Consider the following 22,805-nt stretch of genomic DNA (forward strand, 5'->3'; position numbering starts at 1 on the left):
GGGTTTCTTCCCATTATTCTGATTTTTGCTTCCCTGCTATTGTTCTTCCCTATTTGGCACTTCTTGGAGAGTTTTGAATTTAATTGTGAAGTCATCACAGAGGTGATGATAGACATCACCAGGGGCCCTGGAAGAGAAGCACTGTAGTATAGGATAAAGAACCAGGGACCCTGGACCTGTAGCACCCCTAGTCTAGGATAAAGCACTGAAATGAGAGAACCACTACATTTATTTATTTGGTGCTTTTCTATACCAGCATTCGTGATACAATCATATCATGTCGGTTTACATGGAACGGGGGTACAATAACCTTAGATATTAACAAAGCGAAGAGAAGCAGAAGTTACAATAAAACAGGGGTGCTGGAACGGGGGGAAGAGGAAGAACAAAGCATAAGTAACTCAACGGCAAGAAGAGCAATTATGTACATTGTGCTGAATGTACAGTAACGATTGCTATGTTGAATCAGTGAGTTTCTGGAAAGGCTTGTTTAAATAACCAAGTCTTAAGCCTTTTTCTAGAAGTCACCAGGCAGGGTTCTACCTAGCTGTCCTGACTAGCCTATAGGCTCCAAGGAGCCTCTCTCTTATGTATCTCTGTATAGAGATAAGTTCTGCATAATCTGGTATACAGTAAAAACATAATAATATTTTCAGTTAGTTACAATACTGCTAAGGCTGTAGCACCTGTCATGATCATTGCTTGATTCAGGTTCATGATCAAATATATACACACACACATAGGTCCTCGTAACAGACTCTATGGACTGAATTTTCAAATTTGCAATTATTTCATGTGTAACTAATATGCGCGTATGTTTATAAAATGGGCAAAGAAAGTATGTGCTTGATGGCATTGGAAATATATGTGCACATTGAAACATACATGCATATTTTAGGAGCAGAATATGTGGGATTTTAAAAACTGGGTATCTCCTGCCACACAGTTTATAAAGTGCTAGCGTTAATCTCTGTGCATCCACTTATCAACACAAATGCTGTACCACGAATCGACTTGAAGGCTGGGCTCCCAGAGTACATAAAACCTGGGATTACCAGTAAACTGTTCGGACCAGACCATTATCCTTTGAGAAGGAGTTTTATGCATTCTTCCACCACCATGATACCCAGGGTTGCTTTCATTACTTTCAGAATACATTAAATACTATACATACAGTAGTTTATCTGAACTAATACTGAAATTAAAATACTAGTCTGAATATAGTTTATATTTGTGGAATCAATAAAGTTGGAAGTACCATGATTAAAAATTCCTAAACACTACTTACACATACTCAGAGTACCTGTAATGTACTGTGTGCACTGCAGTAGTATAAAATGTAGCAAATGTTCTAATACAGATGTTCAGTATAAAGACAATGAAATGACTATGTATGATATAGTAGTTTTGATACCTGACGGACGTGTGCTCACTTTCAACAACAAAATTAGCACACTCACAAAACTGCTTCTATAGTATCAAATTATTTTTATTGTACCCTATTTATTAATGGAAAGATTACCTATTTTAGCCAGGTTATAAATAACATATGATCTGAGTCCCCAGTTTTCTGCAGTTCAATAGCAAAGGCCATAAAATCTGGCCCTTGTTGTGTAATTGGTCAGACTCCACGGAATAATGGGAAACCAGAGGCCCATGGCCAAGCATGAGTACAGGGGGCAGGGATCTCTGTCCAAACCATTAATCTCCCTCATTCCTAAACTGGCAGTAGAGGGAGGAAAAGGACCATTCCTCTGGCTGTGTCCTCCTCCTCTTCCTCCTTTGCTGCACTCTCCACCCCAACCCCTCATCTAACCCCATTTTGTTTGTTTGTTTTTTTTACTTTCTGCTCCACTGCTTACTTCTGCACGCTGGCCAGCTGCCAGTGCTTGCTTCCCTGGAACAGCGGCTAATGGCTGCTATCCCGGCCGGCCTCTATCTCACCCCACCCCATCCCTCCCCACCCAAACCATGCCCCCTGCCTGCCTCTTTTTCAGGGCCTGGCATTTGTGCGCATATCAGGACTTATGCACGTGGCCGGTTCCTGTTGAAAATGCGCGTGGTACGTGCATGGCCCGGGCACACGTGTACATCCCTATTTTTATGTGTGCGGCCCTTTAAAGATTTGCCCTTACATTTCTAAAATTTCTTTCAGTCTCGTGTCTGATATATTGGGGCTAAAACCATACACTAGTAACATAGTAATGATGGCAGAAAAAGACCAAATGGTCCATCTAGAATTCCCAGAAGGTTTATGTAGTAACTACTAGGGATGTGTACAGATTTATTTTTTGTGTTGTTTTTGTTTTGTAGTATTGTGCTTAATTTTGTTTCTTAAATGGTTCGGGAGGTTTTTTTTTTTTCATGTTTCCTTAATTTCAGACTTAATGCACATTAAATATAGTTAGTACTCGCTAACATTCAGCTAGCGTGCACTAAGTTCTCGTTACCTTACACTAAGTCCCATTAGTGCACACTAACTCAAAATAATAATTATCAGAAATGTTGTCTTTTTTTTTTGTTTCGGGGTGCTCCTGAAACAAGATAGAATAGACAATTTTGTTGCCGTTCTCTATTTCATCTAAAATGCACATCCCTAGTAACTACCACTCCATACAGTGTTTTGTTAAGGGTAACTACCACTCCATGTTTTTTGTTAAGGGTATTAACTGCCACTCCGAGTAGCTTACCCCCAAGCCTTATGTTAAGGGTAGTAATAATTATAATCAAAACCAAACAACTGTCAAACCCATAACAAAATTACCACTAGCAACATTTTTATAGGGTGAGCAGCTTCTTGATAATTCAGACAATGCTCCCTGACGTGCTTTGCTTTTGGAATTGGCTGAAGAAGCAGCCCTGCGCTTTTTCCCATATGTCTGTGTATCAGTTCTCTGAATTGTAAGTCTGGCTGTCATTTGAATCCAATTCCCCTTTATTCCCCCCGCCTCCCCAGACTCATGTGATTCAACACAAGTCTGGTCCTGGCCATTAAAGTAGGAGAAGGGGGATATGGACTGAGGTACCACCCCTTTCCTCCTCCTACATGCTGGCTTGGCACAGGGAGATTGGCTAGGGTGAGGATGTGAGAGAGGGAATGGGTCAGGGAGGTGATTAATAGAGGAGATAGGACTGGATGGGGGTATACATGTGTATGCGAGAGAAGATGAATGCTTAGGGTGCTTCTATAGAGAAAGGTTTAGTGCCAGGGCAGGCTATATGTGAGAGAGGGAGAGTGAATTGGTATAGATTACATATTTGTAGACAAATGTGTGTGTGTGTGTGTGTGTGTGTGAGAGAAAGAGGACTGTGACCTAGGGGGAGGGATAGAGAGTTGGAGAGGGGATCTGCACATCACTGAGATGGGAGAGGGAGAAAAATGGGGAATCTTCAATCTAAGGGGTGAGTGAGAGAGGGAGCCACCCTCCCCTTGTCCCTGATCTCCTCCCTCTAATCCTCCTCCTATTCCCAATCCTCCCTTTCTTCCATCCCTAATCCTCTGTCCCTTTCATCTCCCATCTCTAGTCTTTCCATCCCATACTTTATATCTTTTCTTTCTCCTTCTTCCTATCTTCTGAGATCCCATCTTCATGCCAGTCCTCCTTCTCATATGCTTGACGCTTATCCTAACTTCCCCATATCGATCACTAAGATCCCTTTTCACTCACCCAGAAATTTAATATGAAAATCTATAGAATTTAATGGAAATATATCACAGAACTTTTAAATATTTTTCACAGAATCTACTCCCTGAGCTGCAGCAGGAAACTGGGGAGTATTCATATGATCCTAGATTATTTAACTAGACTCTAATTAAATCAAATCATTAGAGTTTTATTTGATACTGACTCTCATATTTCCTCAAGCTTGCACTTTACATGAAAATAGGCACATAAAAATCTGCAATCTGCAGGGCAGAAATCATTTACTACCATGTTTTCTACCCCTGGATTTCTTTATCCTCATCCCTAAACATAATTTTTTTGAATGTTTTCACTTTTTAATAAGATGGTTTCCCTAATGCCAAGTGGTTTCATATTTTATTAGTTGTGTGTTTTGGATTACTATCAAAATACATTTTCAATGTGTGCATATATGGGGGGGGGGGGGGGTGGAGGGGGAGGGAGAGGGGAGGGTTAGAGAGAAATAAATAGGATCTCTCCACCTACCTCAACATGTCCCTTCTGACATGACACAAACAGATCTCTTTCAACATGGGAAATGCATAAATACTTTCAAGGGCACCTGCATACAGAATGCTGTTTTATTGTACATTTTCTCAGTATAGATGTTCACTCTCTTCAGCCGGCCATCCCAGTTGATTAAAAATGTCATCTTCTTAGAGTGATAATCTATTATAGCCGTATTCTGAAAATAGTTAGGTAAAAAGAAGGATGGTAGGGCTGAGAAGGAAAGACTTTCATTATGACTACAGCAACTTATTTTACCCCCTTCCTCTATCTATCAAGAAACAAGTCTTTATCTCTCTCTCTCTTTCTCCCCACCCCAACAAGGCAGTCTGGGGAAGCTGGAAATAAAAGGCCCAATGTACTGAAGTGCACTAACATCAGCTGTTCATGCATGTTGATGTGGTGTCTATTATATGTGCTAAGAGCCAACATTAATGACATGCAAATATGACCCCTGGTCCACATTTGTGAGCTAAGGAGCCAAATACCTCATGGCTCCCAAGGCCTTGTCAGCAGCAGAGGGGGATTATTCTTTCTCCCACACCCTGGCAAGATATTCTTTACAGATCCTCCAAACTACACCGAGATTCGACAGATTGGGAGGAGCGGTTTACACATTTGATAGACATGGTGAGGTTGGAATCAAATTTAATACCAAGAGTTCATCCTACCTCTTTAATAGGAATTTCTTCTTTCACCATAGAGGGATCTATTGCCCAGTTACCCAGACTGTCTCTGATTTCTGTGGATTAACCTTAAGCTTTTGCTGAAAGAACTATTTTGCAACATGGTCCAAGCTCTTGTTAAACTTTTGTAGATCCTCCAGAATTTTAGGATCTAAGCAGATGATAACCTGGCTATCATCCACATGTGAAAGTACACTAAACCCAAGTTCATGAATAATAGTTGCCAAAGGGGCTAAATAGATGTTAAAAAGGAATGGCATGATCACCAAGCTATGAAGAACCTCAAAAGAAAGCAGTTTAAGTTTAGAAAATACAGAACTCCAGCTTACCTAATAGGTCCAGTCTAGCAAGAGGACAAACCAGAAACCATTCAAGGACTGTTCCCTGAGCCCTACCTTTTGGAGCCTATCAATGAGCAATTCACGATTGATGGTGTCAAAAGCCACATGCATGTCCATAAAGACAATGAGTGTGTTCTTATCATCATCATCCACTCAATCTAATTTTGTAGTTCATAAGTACAAGATCAGATTCAGAGCTATGATCTCAACAGAAACTTGACTGTTGAGAATGGAGCACATTGACACAAAACCAGTAAGTCGATCGCCCACCACCTTCTCAGTGAGTTACAAATGGGATGTTTGTTACTGTGGGTAGTAATAACTTGCCAAGTTGGATCTAAAGATTCATTTTTTAAGCTTGGACAAAATAGTTCCTGTTCTGAAAGGCAAAGCTTTGGATTCCTGTTCAATTTATGAGTCTGCAAGAGAAGTACTCAGCACCATAGTGCAAAGAATGCACTTAATTTTAATTGGTGATATCAGGTTAAATAAAGAAAAGGCATGTCTAGGAACCCCCATTATGGGAACAAACTTCTCTAAAACTTCTTTTGGATCTTGCTGATCTTTTCCAAATGTTAGATTCAGTAACAAGATTTACATTGGGGTTTTTTTTGGTAAAGGTTTCTCTTGCACGATTTCTTCTGTGAGATTTTTGCCCTTCTAGAAGTTGTAGGAAAATAAATCCTTAGGGAAAAATACACTATTTCAACATTTCTGCCAGTAAAGCAACCGGAATAGGGTTTGTACCTTTTTTTGCCCATTCCTCTATCCAAACATGGCCAGAATGGCCAGGATCTTTATATCAGGTTCTCTGATGGTACTGTGAGGATGAATATTCATTAGTATCAGTCAATGTTTTGTCAGAATTCAGTATATTAAGATGTTTAGCACTTATTCCAATTTGGTAGGGGCTATGATTGTCAAATATAATCCCCAGATGTTTCCAGTTATGGCAGTGGGAGTGAATCCTCTCCTTGCCAAAACCCCACCTTATTGAGGAATAGGCTTCAAGCGGGGTGTAAGATCACTTGGAGTATGCTCAATAGTCTGAGGATAGGTAACACTAGAAGAGAGAGAGTTAGACACTGCTGTAGGAGACAGAGGAGTTTGAAACCATCTCTTGAAGTGGGTTGGGATTTTCAAAGGCAAAATCCACCAAAACTGCCAGTGGAAAAATATTCTCAAGTCTAAGAAAAATATCAAACAATGGGTTCCAAAGTTCCCAAAACTTCTACTGTAATCCAATTATCTAATTTTGACTCTTTTTTTTCAAAAACCTCTTAATTTCTCTACACCCTTGCTTGTCTGATGCTTGGGGAGTTAATGTGCACTAATTCTGCCACGTTAACATGCACTCTCGGGAAGTTAGTGTGCACTAAAGCGAAAACTAGGAACCCCCCCCCCCAAAAAAAAAAAACCCCGAACCGCAGGAAAAATGAAATTCCCATGGGGGGGGGGGGGAGCCTGAAACGAAGCCAGACACAAAATCTGATCCCGAAGCACATCTCATTATGTAGCAGGATAGCATATGCATTCAGTACAGGAACAAGATGGCTTGTTCTTAATATATAGGGCTCTTTCAGAAGAAGGCCTAGATAGAATGATAGTGATTCAATTACAGACAGGTATTTTTTGGTTTTACTATATAGTATTCATTTAGGAACCAAATAATTCTGCATGCTGTCTAATGCAGGTACATTCTCAGTGCACAATTTATCATCTGCAACGTGTAGCTCCCCTCCCTCCCTCCCTCTCCCCCCCGCCCCCGAATTAAGAATATATGAGGATTACAAGAGATTTAGGAAACATCATAAAGCTTTTTGTAGAAGAATGTTTACGCTGCTTGAAGTGTATGTGAGTTTATGAAATGTTTTAACTTGTTGTTACATATTTGTGATTTTATGTGATCAATTATTTTGTTATCCGCACTGATCAAATGCATTTGGATATTGCAGAATACAAAAATATTAAATAAATTAATCTTCCCTGTAGACAGATGTAACCCTCATCCTTTCTGTAACAGTAAAACTGAACAAAAGGATATAAGAGTGCCCCCTAGTCCCTCTACCATACAAAAGAGCAAACAACTGATTCACATTTACCCATTCTAGACCTCTCATGATTTTAAACACCTCCATCATATCCCCCCCTCAGCTGTCCCTTCTCCAAGCTGCACAGTCCCAACCTCTCTAGCCTTTCCACATAGGGGAGCCGTTCCATCCCTTTTATCATTTTGGTCACCCTTTTCTGTACCTTCTCCATCACAACTACATCTTTCTGGAAATGTGGCAACCAGAACTGCACACAACATTCAAGGTGTGCTCTCACTATGGAGCGATACAGAGGCATCATGACATTTTTCATTTTATTCACCATTCCCTTTCTAATAATTCCCAACATTCTGTTTGCTTTTCTGACTGCCACAGCGCACTGAACCGACGACTCCAATGTGTCATCCACCGTGACGCCTAGATCTCCCTTCTGGGTGGCAGCTCCCAACACGGTACACAACATTATGCAACCACAGTGCAGGTCATCCTTCCCCATACACATCACCCTGCACCTATCCACATCAAACCACATCCGCCATATGGATGCCCAATCCTCCAGTCCCACAAGGTCCCCCCAAAATTCATCACAGTCTGCCTGTGACCTAACTACTCTGAACAATCTTGTATCATCTGCAAATCTGATCACCCCACTCGTCACATTCCCCTCCAGATCATTCACAAATATTCCAAAAAGCACGGGTCCCATACAGATCCCTGAGGCACTCCACTGCCCACTCCCCTCCACTGAGAAAACTTCCCACCCTTCAACCAGCCCGCAATCCACGAAAGGACACCGCCACCCATCCCATGACTTTTTACTTTTCCTAGAAGCCTCTCATGAGGAACTTTGTTAAACGCGTTCTGAAAATCCAAACACACTACATCTACTGGTTCACCTCTATCCACATGTCCATTAACTCCTTCAAAAAAGTGAAGCAGATTCGTGAGGCAAAACTTGTCCTGGGCAAAGCCATGCTGACCCCATTCCACCAAACTATGTCCCTCCACATGTTCCGTGATCTCGATATTTAGAATATTTTCCACCATTTTTCCTGGCACCAAAGTCAAGCTAACCGGTCCGTAGTTTCCCTCCCAAACACTGGGGGTCACACTAGCCACCCTCCAGTCCTCAGGCACAATGGATGATTGCAATGATAGGCCACAAATATTTACTAATTGATCCGAAATTTCATCTCCGAGTTCCCTCAGAACTCTGGGATGTACACCATCCAGTCCAGATGATCTACCACTCCTCAGCCCATCAACCAGGTCCACCACATCCTCCAGGCCCACTGTGACCTGGTCCAGTCCATCCAAATCACCAAGCACGAAAACCGGAACGGGCATCTCCCCAGCATCCTCCCCAGTAAACACCTAAGCAAAGAAACGATCCAATCCCTCCGCGATGGCCCCATGCTCTCCAAGTGCCCCTTTAACCCCTCAACCATCAAGTCCTTTCATGATTTTGTAGACTTCTATCATATCCCTCCCTCACTTGTCTCTTCTGAACAGTCCTAATTTCTTTAGCTTTTCCTCATAGGGCAGCCGTTCCATGCCTTATCATTTTGGTCACCCTTCTCTGCACTTTCTCCAGTGCAGTTATATCCTTTTTGAGATGACCTTTGGTTCTGTGTTTAGCTTTGATTTTACATTAGACACAGTTTGTAACATAGAAATGATAATAAATACAAACAAATGGTCATACAGCCAGAAAGAGCAATCAAATAAGCAATATCACTGGAAAACAACACAATTTACTGTATTCTAAATAGATTCTGTGCTTATTTTATTGCATATGGAACCTTCACAAATATTTTCAATCTCCACTCAAATGGTCATAGCTGTCAATCTCAACAGGCTTCATCCATCGATTCACAATACTTTTATGCCTGGCCTTGTCTGTCATAGTCTTTTACAAACACTTCTGATGTCATATTTAGAATGTGCTTCCTATAAATTAAGTAGTCATTAAATTGTGGGATTTAGTGGTAGACACTGGATATGCAGTGCAGTTCCTCAATCCAGACCATTTAATTGTGGTGGGACATGCAGAGAGGGTCAGGGGCTCTCATTTAGCTTTTAAGGTGAATTTTAAAAGCCAGGAACGCACCACAATCAGGAGATGTACACACATATGTGCATGACCACCCAATTTTAAAAGCCACCCACATGCCTGCACAAGTATCGGGGAAAAAAGGAGCAGAATGTGGGCAGGGAATGGGCATTCTGAGGTAAGGTCAAGAGATAAGCGTGCAAGTAGCTACATGCCTGGACGCATGTCCAGGTATATTTCAGCGCAAAGTTACTTCTGCTATGGAGGTGAAAGTCTTTATAATACTATTTCCAGGCATCTATGAAATCTTTGAGGGATCTGAGTTAACTGGGGGGCGTGCAGGCTAAACAGCACGGTGGGGTTTGGAAGATCTAACTCTAGACTGGACAAACTCGTGGATGAATTGGTGAAACTGGTCATGTGCTGGATGTACATCTGTTATAAAATTCCCTCACTTGTGCATCCCAAAGCCGACTTAAACTGCTGTGTGTGCACAAGCTTAAAATTAGGATCAAACATACGTGTGCCAGGGCTATTTTATAACATGCATGCGTACATGCGCACAGGATATAAAATTGCCACGTATCTGGCCATGAGCCCATATATATATACATATATATGTGCATTCACATGTCTGAAAGTTACCGGCCCTATGTTCATTTCACTGACTATGCTACATGGACCCAGTAATGCTGTACACTTGGAAACCCTCACCACAAACTTGCCACTTCCTCAAGTCCAATAACTCATCCCACCCAAAAGTGGAACCCATAAGACTACTTTTCTGCTCCCGGTTTCTCACACATACCTAACAGGATATTTTAAAATGTCTTTATTGATCCTTTAAAGCATATGATACCATACAACTGTTTTAGTTTTCTCTAGTACCAAAACTGTTACTAGTATTCTACACATATTATCCTGCACTGCACAGAACACACACTGGAAATTGGTCCAGGGTAATTCTGATATTATTAACGAAATGGCATATTCCACATGAACCAATTCAATATCGTTCTGTGTTAGATTATGACACGTACCCAAACTTGATACTCCTATGAGGGACTATGCTTCAGTTTGTATAATAACTTTAATTATTGTAATGGAAAGCAGCTACCAAAACTGTTTTAGAAAATTTAGAAGGCCGTTAAAATAATCATTAAGATCCATTTTTTTTTCTTTTGCTTTGCTTTTTATTTCATTTGAGGAATTAGTGCTTAGTGTCTTTGCATGACCACGCCCACCGTTATGAATCTCAGTAGGAGCACTGCTGCGCAAATCCTTTAAAGAACCTCATGCAAGCATGACGCCAGTGCCTGGAAAGTATGATTACAGCACAAGCAACTGAACAATGCATGCAAATATGGTGAGTTTTAAACATAAGTCATGTTCATCATAAAATGAAAATATTATGAATGTAATTTTCAAAAGGATTTACATGTGTAAATGACTACTATTGTAATCAATTTTCAAAAGCCATTTACACACTTGAATTGCATTTACTCAGTTAAATCCTTTGGACAATTCAATGGCATATATTGTAGCAATTTTCAAAAGCCCATTTACATGGGTAAAGTGCATTTATACATGCAAAACCCAGTTTTAAGTGTGTAAATGCTTTTTAAAATCAGGCCCACAGGGCTTAGGTATCTAACTTTGGGAATTAGGCACCTAAATCAACCCCTTTGAACACTGATCAGGGCTGAGCATCTAAATTTAGGGAATAATTTTCTGTAGCTTCTTTAAAATTTGGTTGCCTACTTTTTAGGTACCTAAGGGGTGGAGCTAGGATGAAGAAGAAAGTTTGGCACTTAGCTTTAATTTTCAGGTTTAGGTACCTCCCTTAGGTATCTTGCCTAAATCTAGGCAAATGTATTACAGCCCTAAACTTTGGACACTTAAATTTAGGATACATTTGGGGCTGAGAACTTAAGTTCAACTGAAAATTCACTTAAATGTAGGATCCTAAATGACGCACTGAAAGTTTGCTCTATTTATAAAGAAGTTGTCAATATATAAATTATTTAGTAGGACAAATAAAGGGAGGAGCCTGAAAAATAAGACCAAAAAAGGATACAAAAGAGCTCAGTAACAGGCATGCTGAGTGTCTGAATAATCTAATAATTCTGTGACTTTGAAAGTAGAGATGGTAACTGTGATATTGGCAGGCGTACGTACATGTACGCATGTTTGCTGGCTCATGCCAAAGGATGTCGCCATTTTACAACATACGCACATTTATACACACATGGTATGAAATAGGCTGTACGCGCGTACATAGGCACACAATTTTATATGGACACGTGTATATGCACACAAATTCTGCCTCTTCTGAGTAAGTGGGGGTTTTAGTAGATACGCGCACCAATGCAGTTACCAGTTTCTCCAGTTCGTTCCCAGTTTGCCTAAGTAAGGGATAGGACTTCTTTACCCTACTTAGTTAAATAGCCTCCCTTTTACCCTGTTAGCACCAACTTTTAAAACCCTGCTGACTAGACTAGATTTTTGTTCTTATTTTATTACTTACACGCCATCCAAAGCAGTAGCAAAGCTACACAGCAGGGGACCCCGGCGTGCATTTGTGTGCATAAGTATTTATGTGCAAATTTCATGTTAAACTCCCAGAACACCCATGTCCCTGCCATGCCCACCCCCCACCCCTTTTTTTACTACTTCTTATTTGTGCATGTACTGGGAGATATGTGCGTACTTGGGTGGCTTTTAAAATCTGCTCAGCATGTGCTGGCCAGACAGACTTGCATATCTCCTGGTTTTTGGCACGTGTCGGGCTTTTAAACTTCACCCTTAAGGTTTGCTATTTATTTTCCCATGATTTATTCAAGGCATGATGGAAACAGTTTACTTTTAACATTATGTATTGATTTGGTCCTTGCTTTTTAAGCATGGTTGTCCTTTACTTTTGTAAATGAGAAACATGGAGTGCCCTTGTGCAAGAAGGAAAGGGGCTTCTGTCACATGTCTAGGGCTGAGACTAAAATCCAGGAGGACAAAAAAATATCTTTCCACCTTTCAATTCCATTTCAATTAAAGGGACATTAATAATAAGCCCAACAGAAATAAGCAATTTGTTCACAAGAGTCACTTAGCACTTTTCATATCTTGCAGCTTAGAGTCTCACACGTTGCTACTTAAGAAAACCAACTTGACAAGAATAGAGAGAGTGCAGCATCTATTCAACACCAATAAACCCAGACATGTAGAAATCTCCTGCAATGTCCTGGAATGATTAGCTTAAATCATCTTGACAATGCGTTCCTCTAAATGGTTTGCACACACTAATTATCTTCTAAAGGTAGGAACTTCCTTGATCATGTAACAGCATTCAACATTCATTTGCAACTTTGTGACTCTACCATGAATCTCTTCAGCTCAAAAGGATCTTATCAATAGGTCTTATATAAAAGAAAAAAAAAGTGACAGAAACATTTCTAGAGAAAGCAGTCACACTAGAAATTATTAACAGATATATGCACATATTTATATCAATAAATATTTTTTTAAATTATTTTATTCTAAAAAATAATGGAGCATTTGTTTTAGTATGGAGTCTTTGTTGGTTGTGATAGCTTTTAAAAGACCAGCAAAGGAGATTGTGTGGGCACATGAGCTTTCAAGAACACTGCTTTCAAAATCTCATGCACTTCAACCTCTTGTATTGGTACTTTAAAACATGTCACAACCCACAAAGACTCCATACTAAAAAAAATGCTAATAGATTCAGTAGGTTTGACCCTTGCTCCTCATTAGCCATGTCTGCTCAATCGCATACAGTGCAGTGTATGTAAATATTACAGCATCTTTCTTTTTTTCTCTCATTTAAAATTTTGGTGCTCTGTTTTGAAGGTCTGATATCTGTGGCAATATACTAACCAAGAAAAATGCAGTCCTTAGACAATTGTCCATTAACATGACACTCTGTCTTGCTTTAATCTTACACCATGTCTCTGAAGCAGCTTTCCTATGCAATGTGTCACCCTGTATCTTCATACATCTTAGATTCCCAAACTGAAAAGGTTAACTTGACTTTCCATCCTTCAAAGGTAGATAAAGTGTAATTTATAACTAGTTAACATTGTCATTTGTTAACCTTGTCCTTAAATCTCTTTGCAGAGATCCAGAAAGCTTAATAATGTTTATAGCTGTATTTCAACTCCATCCAAAAGTAGAAAACTATGGTTAAAACCAAATGGTTCTGTTACTTCCTTCCATGCATTACCAAGGACATCTAAAGGAGACTCTTACATTTGCCCAGAGAAGAATATAATAATGCTCCCAAAGTATCTACTGAATAAGAAGCTACGGCACATCTTGGATTGCAACCAAAGTAGTCAAATGGTTTCATTTTTTTTTCCTTTAGCTGTATATTTTCTAAACAGGAGATAGCATCCCATGCTAGGGCAACAGCCTTGAGGAATAGACCAATGAATCCCAGCCTGGATATAACAGAAAGATTGCTCAGGCAAAACACTGGATTCAAGTAGAGCACTACATTCAGGGAAATCACCCATTTAATCTAAGGTCTATTAGACTGTCTTTCACAACCTTCAATCAAGTACATTGATTTACTGGGAAAGAGCTATTTGTTTTTCTAGATCTAATGATCCTAATGACACTATAGAGACCTATCATGCTGATTCATCTGAGATATGATGGGCAGATTGCCTGCATATAGACTCAAAATTAATAGAACAAAAGACTGAAATTAATAAATATGAACATTTGTGTTCTAGTTCCTTCCTATAATATTACATGACAAAACTAATGGAGCCTTCTTTCTGAGACTTGTACATAAATATGCACATCTGTGTGTGGATCGAAAAAAACCAACCCCTGTCATAATCCTTTAGAACTTCCTGTCATGTTCTGAAAATCTGGTTATGGGGGGGGGGGGGCACATACATGCACAGTGATCTCAGGAGCCTCAGATAGCAGGCTGCAAAAAGTAACTATTGTGGTTGTACTCATCTGAGTTACTTAGAACCTCTAAGCTAAATTCTTTCTGATGTACTATATAATTGAGTACAGCATGATGCAAACCACAGTGCTCTGAACAGACCTTCTGAGTTCTCTTTGACAAAGATCAAACCCAGGTAAGTAAAAGGCTTGCTATACCACTTTAAGCAGCATTTGCAGGTCAGTTTTCACATGCTCATAAACTTTTCTCCTGGAGAATGACTTTTTCCTCTTCGGGGAGTGAGGTGGAAAAGGCTCGCCAGGTGAGAATTCACTCTGGAGAACCCATCACAATAACTGAGTGGCTTTATGACCCTGTAAAATCATTTCTTCCCTGCTTCCTACTGCTTTTTGTAATGCAGGACCTCAGGTCAGTGTGATTTGAGAAGGATTAGAAGGGGCTACAGAGCAGACTACCCACTTTCTGGGCAGGGAAAACTCGTTTCCAAGGAAGAATGTTAAACAGGGAACAACTTTCTTTTATTTCACCATCTGACAGATTAAAATGCATTTTTAAAGAGACACATTTTTTTCCATGTTTCTGAGAACACAAAATCCCAGTAATTTAAATGATCAGCATATGTGTTGTCTATGCTTTTTGTCTGTGTGTCTTGTCTGTCTTAACTAGATGGTAAATTTCAAAGAGTAGGGGCTGTCTCCTATATGTCTGTGTTCAGCACTGCAATACAAACGACAGTAATCATACTAGTATACTATTATCTTAGTTACTCTAAATAATACAGAACATTTTTTTCATGCCTTAGCAGCAGTACTACAGCATCCTCTTTATGGAGAAGGATTTCTGACTTCAAGGATAATATATTGCAACAATAAAGATCGCCCAGAATATTCCATATTTTTATAACAAGATTTTATTTTCTATAGTAGCAAGCAAGATCCACAGCACAAGACTCCACTTGCAACTGAAAAAAGAGAGGATTGGATAAATAAATGATATTTTTTTTATTCCAGTGATATATCTTTAATCTTACCTTTCACTTGCTGTGTCCTCTGTAGCGTTCAGTCCCAAAATGTTCAGTGCGGATTACAAGATGATGTCCGTGCTTCGCCCAGAATGGAGCATCTGCCTTTGAGTCATACAACCATCGCTCCAAAAAGCATGAATCAACATGTCAAGTTCATGCATAGGGTGTTTGCAGGGTATTTTTTTTTCTGTTACTGCTGATGGTCATTCACAGAGAAGGAAAATGGTTGTGAAAAAAAAAAAATCTCTTGCCAATTCCTTCTTTAGGGAGAAAACGTTCAGTCTAGAAAGCGCCAAATGCATTTGAAGTGCAGTCTTTCATGGTCATTATTTCTAGCAGTGTTAAAGCTGTAGCACAGATCAAATTTTTTTTTTTTTTAAAGGGGCTGGAAAAGGCAGTCATGCAAGACAGCTTGGCTCCCTTTCCACTATGACACAGTAATCTATGCTCACCGAAGCCGGGGAGGACACAACAGGTGAAGCCACCGTGCGGACTGAAGCGACTGCATTGAGAAAAGTTAGAGATGAATTTTCATTGGTGCCTACGGCTATAATATTGTGCTCTACGCAGCAAATCTGCGATCCCGGCTCCGAGGCTTTCAGACCACAAAACTCCAATGAATAGCGGTGTTAGCTGCAGAAAACTTAACCTTTCTACTGTCTCTTGAAAAAAAAAAAAAGAAGAAAAAAATGCCTTTGTTCTTGGCCGGCTCCGGACTCACCTTTCACCAACATTCAAGTTGAATGAGCCGGTGCAAAATGCAGCGCCCGTCCTCCCAGGAGAACGCGATGCATTTATGTGAAACCTGAAGCGAATGCCTAATGCTTGCAACACGCTCTGCATCCCCAATGAGCTTTGCACAGAAGGGTCCCTCCTGCTCAATCTCCAGCCTCACTTCCACTGCTCTTGGCAGCTGTTTGCCTTCAAGATGGGTGCGGCGCTGTTTAGGGTAAAAAAAACAAAAAACCGTGTAGCTAAACTGGTGCAAAGCACAGGAGCAAAGAAGAAGCCGAGGGACTTGCGTGGTATGGGCTCGTGTGCATTTGATCCTGTAGCGCCTGTCATGCTGCTGAGATTGACAGCACCTGCTACAATAGAGGCAGCGTAACTTTCCTGGAGTTTTTAAGCGGAAAGTGCTGGCGCCTTGCTAATGTTTCAGAAATTCCTGAGGAAAAAAAACAACTCATAAGATTTCTCATGGAGCAGATGGTGATTTGCATACAAATTCTTATATCAGCTACTGAATATAGAGTAGAGTAGACTTGATGATTTACCCCTAGCAAAAAAAAAAAAGCTACTGATAACGACTTCCTTCCTGCAGCATGCTGCCCATACGGTTTAGCTCGTCACTATCTTCTGGGTCTCTACCAACTTAGAGAAGCCACACACACACAAAAAAAAAAAGATAAACCACTTCAGCAGAGGATTCAGTGCTGCGTGCTTTCCTTCACTTACAGGTTTGTGGTGTGTGTCTGTTTGTTGGCTCAAATAAAAAGGTTTCAAAAAGAAAAAGAACTGCTGTCAACCACAGGATTCCCAAACGCAGCATGGTCCATATACTACACCAATCGCAGGAGGCAGGTCAATGTTGTCTACGATGTGTGGTTTTATTTCTCATGAGTGAATAATGGCATGTGTAATTCTATATCTTTATGAAACCCGGTTTTTTTTGTGAAAATAAACTTCCCAACTACAAAATAAACTGCCCTTAGGCATTCTGGCACACTATTCAATGTGAACTGAAATCCGTTTCAAAAGTATATCTTTGTACAGTATACACATCCATATACCTATTTAAATAGATATAGGTATATAGCTATGAATATTTATCTATGTACAAACACACACACACATACACACACACACACATACACACTATCTACTTAGGTGCAATCAAACTAGGTAGAGAGAACATCCCTCCAAATCACATTAAATCTTCCCTGATGGTAACCGTGCTGTTCGTACATATGACTGTGCATGTTAAACTGCCCCCAAAACCCAGCTCACCCCACAAACCTTACCCCGAGTTGATAATGCCCCCTCTTACAGTAGTATAAAAAGTTCACAAGTCAGTGGACCCCCACAGAGTTGCTCTTTCTTCCACCCCCCCCCCCCCCCCCACACACACACACACCTCACACACACAGATAAGTTTATTTGTGAATATTTACTGGAACGTTTATCCTGTGAATACCTCTGTCACCTTATCTGGCTAACTTTTACAGGCTGATACAGTAAAATCGGCAGGAAAGCCGATGCTGTGAGGCGAGCGCCCACTCTCCCAACGCGCGCCCAGGCCACTCTTCTGGGTGCGCGATCCAGTATTTAAATGAGGGCTCGTGGTAAAAAGAGGCGCTAGGGACACTAGCTCGTCCCTAGCGCCACCTTTTTGACAGGAGCGGCGGCTGTCAGCGGGTTTGAAGCCGACGCTCAATTTTGCCGGCGTCGGTTCTCAAACCCGCTGACATCCACAGGTTCGGAAAACGGAAGCTGGCATAATTGAGCGTCCATCTTCCGACCCGCGGGCCATGGGCCGATTTTAATTTTTTTTTTTAAATTTTTAAATTTTTTTAAATTTTGGGGCCTCAGACTTAATATCGCTATGATATTAAGTCAGAGAGTGTAGAGAAAAGCAGTTTTTTCGGCTTTCTGTACACTTCCCCGGTGCCGGCAGAAATTAACGCCAGCCTTTGGACAGGCGTTAATTTTTTAAAGTAAAATGTGCGGCTTCGCTGCACATTTTGCTTTCTGGATTGTGCGGGAATAACTAATAGGGCCATCAACATACATTTGCATGTTGTGGGCGCTATTACTTTCGGGGGGGATTGCCCACGCATTTTCGACGCGCTATTACCTCTTACTGTATAAGGGGTAAAGCGAGCGTGTTGAAAACGCGTGGCCAAACCCGGGCTAACAGTGCGCTCCGCCGGAGCACTGGAGCACTGTACTGTATCGGCCCGTTTAGCAGTTAAATTGTCTGCTAGCGGTTATTCTGAATATTGGCTTCAATCTGTTTTACTTTTCTGCTTAAATAGATCTGATAGAGACGCTGTAATTGAAGTTTGCAATAATATTATATTGCATAGCACAGAATGTCTAGATAGATCATTTGTTGTTTAATTTTATTTTATTCTGGCTATATTTAAGGCTGAAATAGGATATTGTAAATAGAAATAGATGAATGAATTCAGGTATAATTTGATATGCCAGGCTTGAATGGGATTCAATGTCACTAGGATTATTCAGGATGCATCAGGCTGTTGCGATGCTGCCCGTGGACCTAGTCGCGAGCAGCCTCTTACCTTTCTTTTCCAGCAAGTCTTCTGCTCCCCGATGTCATTCGCGGTGTCCCATGATTCGGAGACCGCTAATGTTGACGCTTCTTTTCGCGACTCAAGCTGCCACCATCAGCGCCGTCTCTTCATGGCCAGGAGGCCGCAACCGAAGCTGTTCCTCTTTGCGGCCTGGAGGCCGCCGCCACCGACCCCGCTGCTCTCCCATGGCCTGGGTGCCACCTCCTTCATCTCTTTGTGGCCTGGAGGCCGCCGCCGAACACTGCTGTTTCCCTGTGACTAGGCCGCCGCCAAAGCCTTCCTCTTCAGCTGCCTGGTGGCCAACTTGAAGCTCCTCTTCCATGGCCCGGAGGCCGCCCTGAACCTCCTCTTCTTGCGGCAGGAAGCCGCCATCATCTTCAGTGTTCTTCGCAGCAGGGAGCTGCTTTTGTCAGGGCCTGCCTCCTCCTTCACTACAGGACATCGCTGTCCCTGGTCCTTCCTAGGCACATGGCCGCACCTCCTCTCTCCTCTTAAAGGGCCAGTAGTGGGCAGTCCTCCTGGGCTCCTCCTGCTGACATCCTTAGATGTTTCCTCTTCAGCTCTACAAAAAGGGTCAGCCTTCAGTTCCTCTTCACCTTCGCAAGGAGTTGGACATGGAGTCGGACCAGACCTGGATCTTCAGTTCCAGCTCTTCCCTCCAAGAGTCCTCCGTGATCCCTCTTCACTTCAAGGCACTCTGTTCTTCATTGGTCCTCCTTGTCTTCATCCATGGTTCTTGAACCTCCGTCATTGTCTTCATTCCATGTTCTGGTCTCTCTTCGGATCCCATCCTCTTGTCTTCAAATGTCCCAATGTCTCCATGCCTTCAGATGTCCTGATGTCACCGTGTCTCCAGATGTCTTCTAATCTTCAGGTGTCCTGACATCTCTCTATCTCCGGATGTCCTGATGTCCCCTTGTCTTCAGATGTCATTCCAGTCGCCTGATGTCTTCATCCGTCATGTTCCAGTTGTTCCTGTGGCCCTCCTCACTAGAAGTCCCCTGATGTCCAGATGCCATATGTGTCCTGATGTCCCAAGGTACCGGTGTCCATTCATATCTGATGTCGTACATTCCAACCTTGATGTTCCAAGTCTTGCTTCTGATGTCCTTTGTCCGGTCCTGATCCTGAAGGACCATCAATGCTCAAGCTCCGGGTTCAGCTGCCCCTCGCCCTGGTCCTCATCTTCAGCTGACCTTCCTGGGAGTAAATCCGTTCCTATCCAGTTTCTGAGTTTGGTGGCTGGAGCCCTCTTCTGGCTGGATCTGTCTTCAAGCACTGCCCGGATTCTTCCTAGTTCCTAAGCCTCTATCTTCGTCTGAGTCCTTATCCTTGTCTGAGATTTCCCCAGTTCCAAATCCTCATTGGAGTATCCAGAATCCTCGCCTGACTCTCTAGAATCCACTTCTGATCTCCACCTATGCCTGAGCCTCTTGTGTCTGAGTTCCAAGCCATCTCACATCCTTGTCTCATCTGAGTCTTCAAGCGTCCTCATCTCATCTGAGTCTTCAAGTGTCCTCATCTCATCTGAGTCTCAACATCCACGTGTCCTCATTTCATCTGAGCCTCCGAGCTTCCTCACCTTCTTTAAGCCGTCAGCCTAGTCTAAGGCCGAGGTCTTGTCTTGTTCCAGATTCCAGTACCATTGCCTGTCCTCGACCTCTGTCCATCCTGCTGCATCTGCCACTACCCAGTGGCAGGACCAAAAGGGCTATTGAGTGGCCAGAGGGCTACCCCAGAGATCAGCATTGTGTTGTTGGGTCTCTACCGGTGCGTGCAGGTTCAGCAGATGTTAGGGCGGTGGTCAGCCTGCTCCTCCCATGCTGGGACACATCTTGCCTGCCATGGCGCTTCCACAAAGCTCTTCTCTGCAGTTGCGTCATGGTCCAAGGGCACACATCTCCCTGGAATCGGGAGCACTCCCTAGCGCTCCTGCCACAGATCCCAACACAGTCTTTGAACTAATATGATTGGGTTGAAATCCAAGTTAACACTAGTTTGATTTAAATTTCCACTCTTTAGTTTTTAAGATCAATTTGTGAGCTAAACTCTTATGTTATTTCTACCTGCTTTAAAATTTCTGCAATAAGTCTTGAGAGATGAGAGAGCAGTCACTATATTGAGAAACTTTTGTTGTGCTCAAGATGAACCAGACAAATTGAAGCACAATAAAATAAAAATGTCAGCTGAGTAAGGGGCCGATGCAATACAGTGCACTTAGCCAATCGCACAGTTTAACCAGCAGTTGGATACGAGTTGTGCAGGTGTGTGCACAGCCCCTTATGCTATGGGGATTAGTGCTTCCACAACGTGCGTCCAACGTGCTGGGAAACTAATAGCGCTCATCATATGCAAATGCAAGTGAATGATGCTATTAATTACTCACTTCCAATGCAAAAAAAAAAAAAGTGCTTCCAATACGCACATTTTTGTGCTCAGAAATTCATGCCTGCCCAGAACAGGAATTAATTTCTGAGCACCCCAAAATGTTGTACAGAAAAGCAGAAAATACTGCTTTTCTGTACTTCCTCCGACTTAATATTGTGGCAATATTAAGTCAGAGGAACAAAAAGTAGTTAGGTAAAAAAAAATGTCTTTTTAAATGGTCTGACCACCTCCAAGGTCTGGCCCAATGGGCCAAGTGATCCGGGTCAAATCCGGGGGGGGGATTCTGTACTTTGGATGGAGGTCCTTAGAAAAGTGCTTTGAAAACAAATCTTCTCCCTCTGGTGGCCAGGAACCCCTGCCGGAGAACCTCCTCCAGCAGGGCTCTTCCCGATTGGTCCTTTTCACTGTCATTTGTCAGTGAAAGGACCAATCCCATTTTGGGACAGCCTTCTGAAAGGAGACTGGTCCTTTCACTGACATGCGACAGTGAAGGGACCAATCAGCAAAAAGTGAGGAAGTGAATAAATCATCAGGGATGTGAATCGTGTGATCGATCGTCTTAACGATCGATTTTGGCTGGGGGGGGGGAGGGAAATGTGATTGTCATGTTTTTTTTCTTTTTTATAAATCGTAAAAAATCGTAAATCGGGGGAAGGCGGGAAAACCGGCACACCAAAACAACCCTAAAACCCACCCCGACCCTTTAAAACAAATCCCCCACCCTTCCGAACCCCCCAAAATGTTTTAAATTACCTGGGGTCCAGTGGGGGGGTCCCGGCGCGATCTCCAGCTATCTCCCGCTCTCGGGCCACGGCTGCGTTAATAGAAATGGCACCGGTGGCCCTTTGCCCTTACCATATGACAGGGCAAAGGTAGCGCCGGCGCCATTTTGGTTCCTGTCACCCGACGTCACGAGTGCAGGAGATCGCTCCTGGAGCCCCGCTGGACCCCCAGGGACTTTTGGCCAGCTTGGGGGGCCTCCTGACCCCCACAAGACTTGCCAAAAGTCCAGCGGGGGTCCGGGAGCGACCTCCTGCACTTGCGCCGTATTGCCGATATTCAAAATGGCGCCGGCGCTACTTTTGCCCTCACTATATCATACGGGTCGTATGACATAGTGAGGGCAAAGGTAGCGCCGGCGCCATTTTCAATATTGGCAATCGCTCCCGGACCCCCCTGGACCCCCAGGGTCGTATGACATAGTGAGGGCAAAAGTAGCGCCGGCGCCATTTTGAATATTGGCAATACGGTGCGAGTGCAGGAGGTCGCTCCCGGACCCCTGCTGGACTTTTGGCAAGTCTTGTGGCAATATTCAAAATGGCGCCAGCGCTACCTTTGCCCTCACTATGTCATACGGGTCGTATGATATAGTGAGGGCAAAAGTAGCGCCAGCGCCATTTTGAATATCGGCAATACGGCGCAAGTGCAGGAGGTCGCTCCCGGACCCCAGCTGGACTTTTGGCAAGTCTTGTGGGGGTCAGGAGGCCCCCCAAGCTGGCCAAAAGTCCCTGGGGGTCCAGCGGGGGTCCGGGAGCGATCTCCTGCACTCGTGACATCGGGTGACAGGAACCAAAATGGCGCCGGCGCTACCTTTGCCCTGTCATATGGTAAGGGCAAAGGGCCACCGGCGCCGGCGCTACTTTTGCCCTCACTATGTCATATGGGTCGTATGACATAGTGAGGGCAAAGGTAGCGCCGGCGCCATTTTCAATATTGGCAATACGGCGCGAGTGCAGGAGGTCGCTCCCGGACCCCCGCTGGACTTTTGGCAAGTCTTGTGGGGGTCACGAGGCCCCCCCAAGCTGGCCAAAAGTCCCTGGGG

General features: G+C 42.7%; 1 protein-coding gene across 4 annotated transcripts in view; it reads right to left on the minus strand.

The window, feature by feature from the left end:
* The window catches only part of FRMPD4 (FERM and PDZ domain containing 4), a 1,001,692-nt gene that overhangs the window by 672,773 nt on the left and 306,114 nt on the right, over positions 1-22,805 (minus strand). For 2 of the 4 annotated variants that reach the window (XM_029604344.1, XM_029604342.1), the window contains exon 1: positions 15,288-15,917. The exons of 1 other annotated variant lie outside the window; for it this stretch is intronic. The gene's annotated coding sequence lies outside the window, so the exon portion shown is untranslated. Of the gene's footprint in view, positions 1-15,287; positions 15,920-22,805 lie in introns of those variants that run through there. One more of the 4 variants, XM_029604346.1, reaches the window with a different exon arrangement.

The sequence above is a fragment of the Rhinatrema bivittatum genome, chromosome 5 (assembly GCF_901001135.1).
Source record: "Rhinatrema bivittatum chromosome 5, aRhiBiv1.1, whole genome shotgun sequence".
NCBI lineage: Eukaryota > Metazoa > Chordata > Amphibia > Gymnophiona > Rhinatrematidae > Rhinatrema > Rhinatrema bivittatum.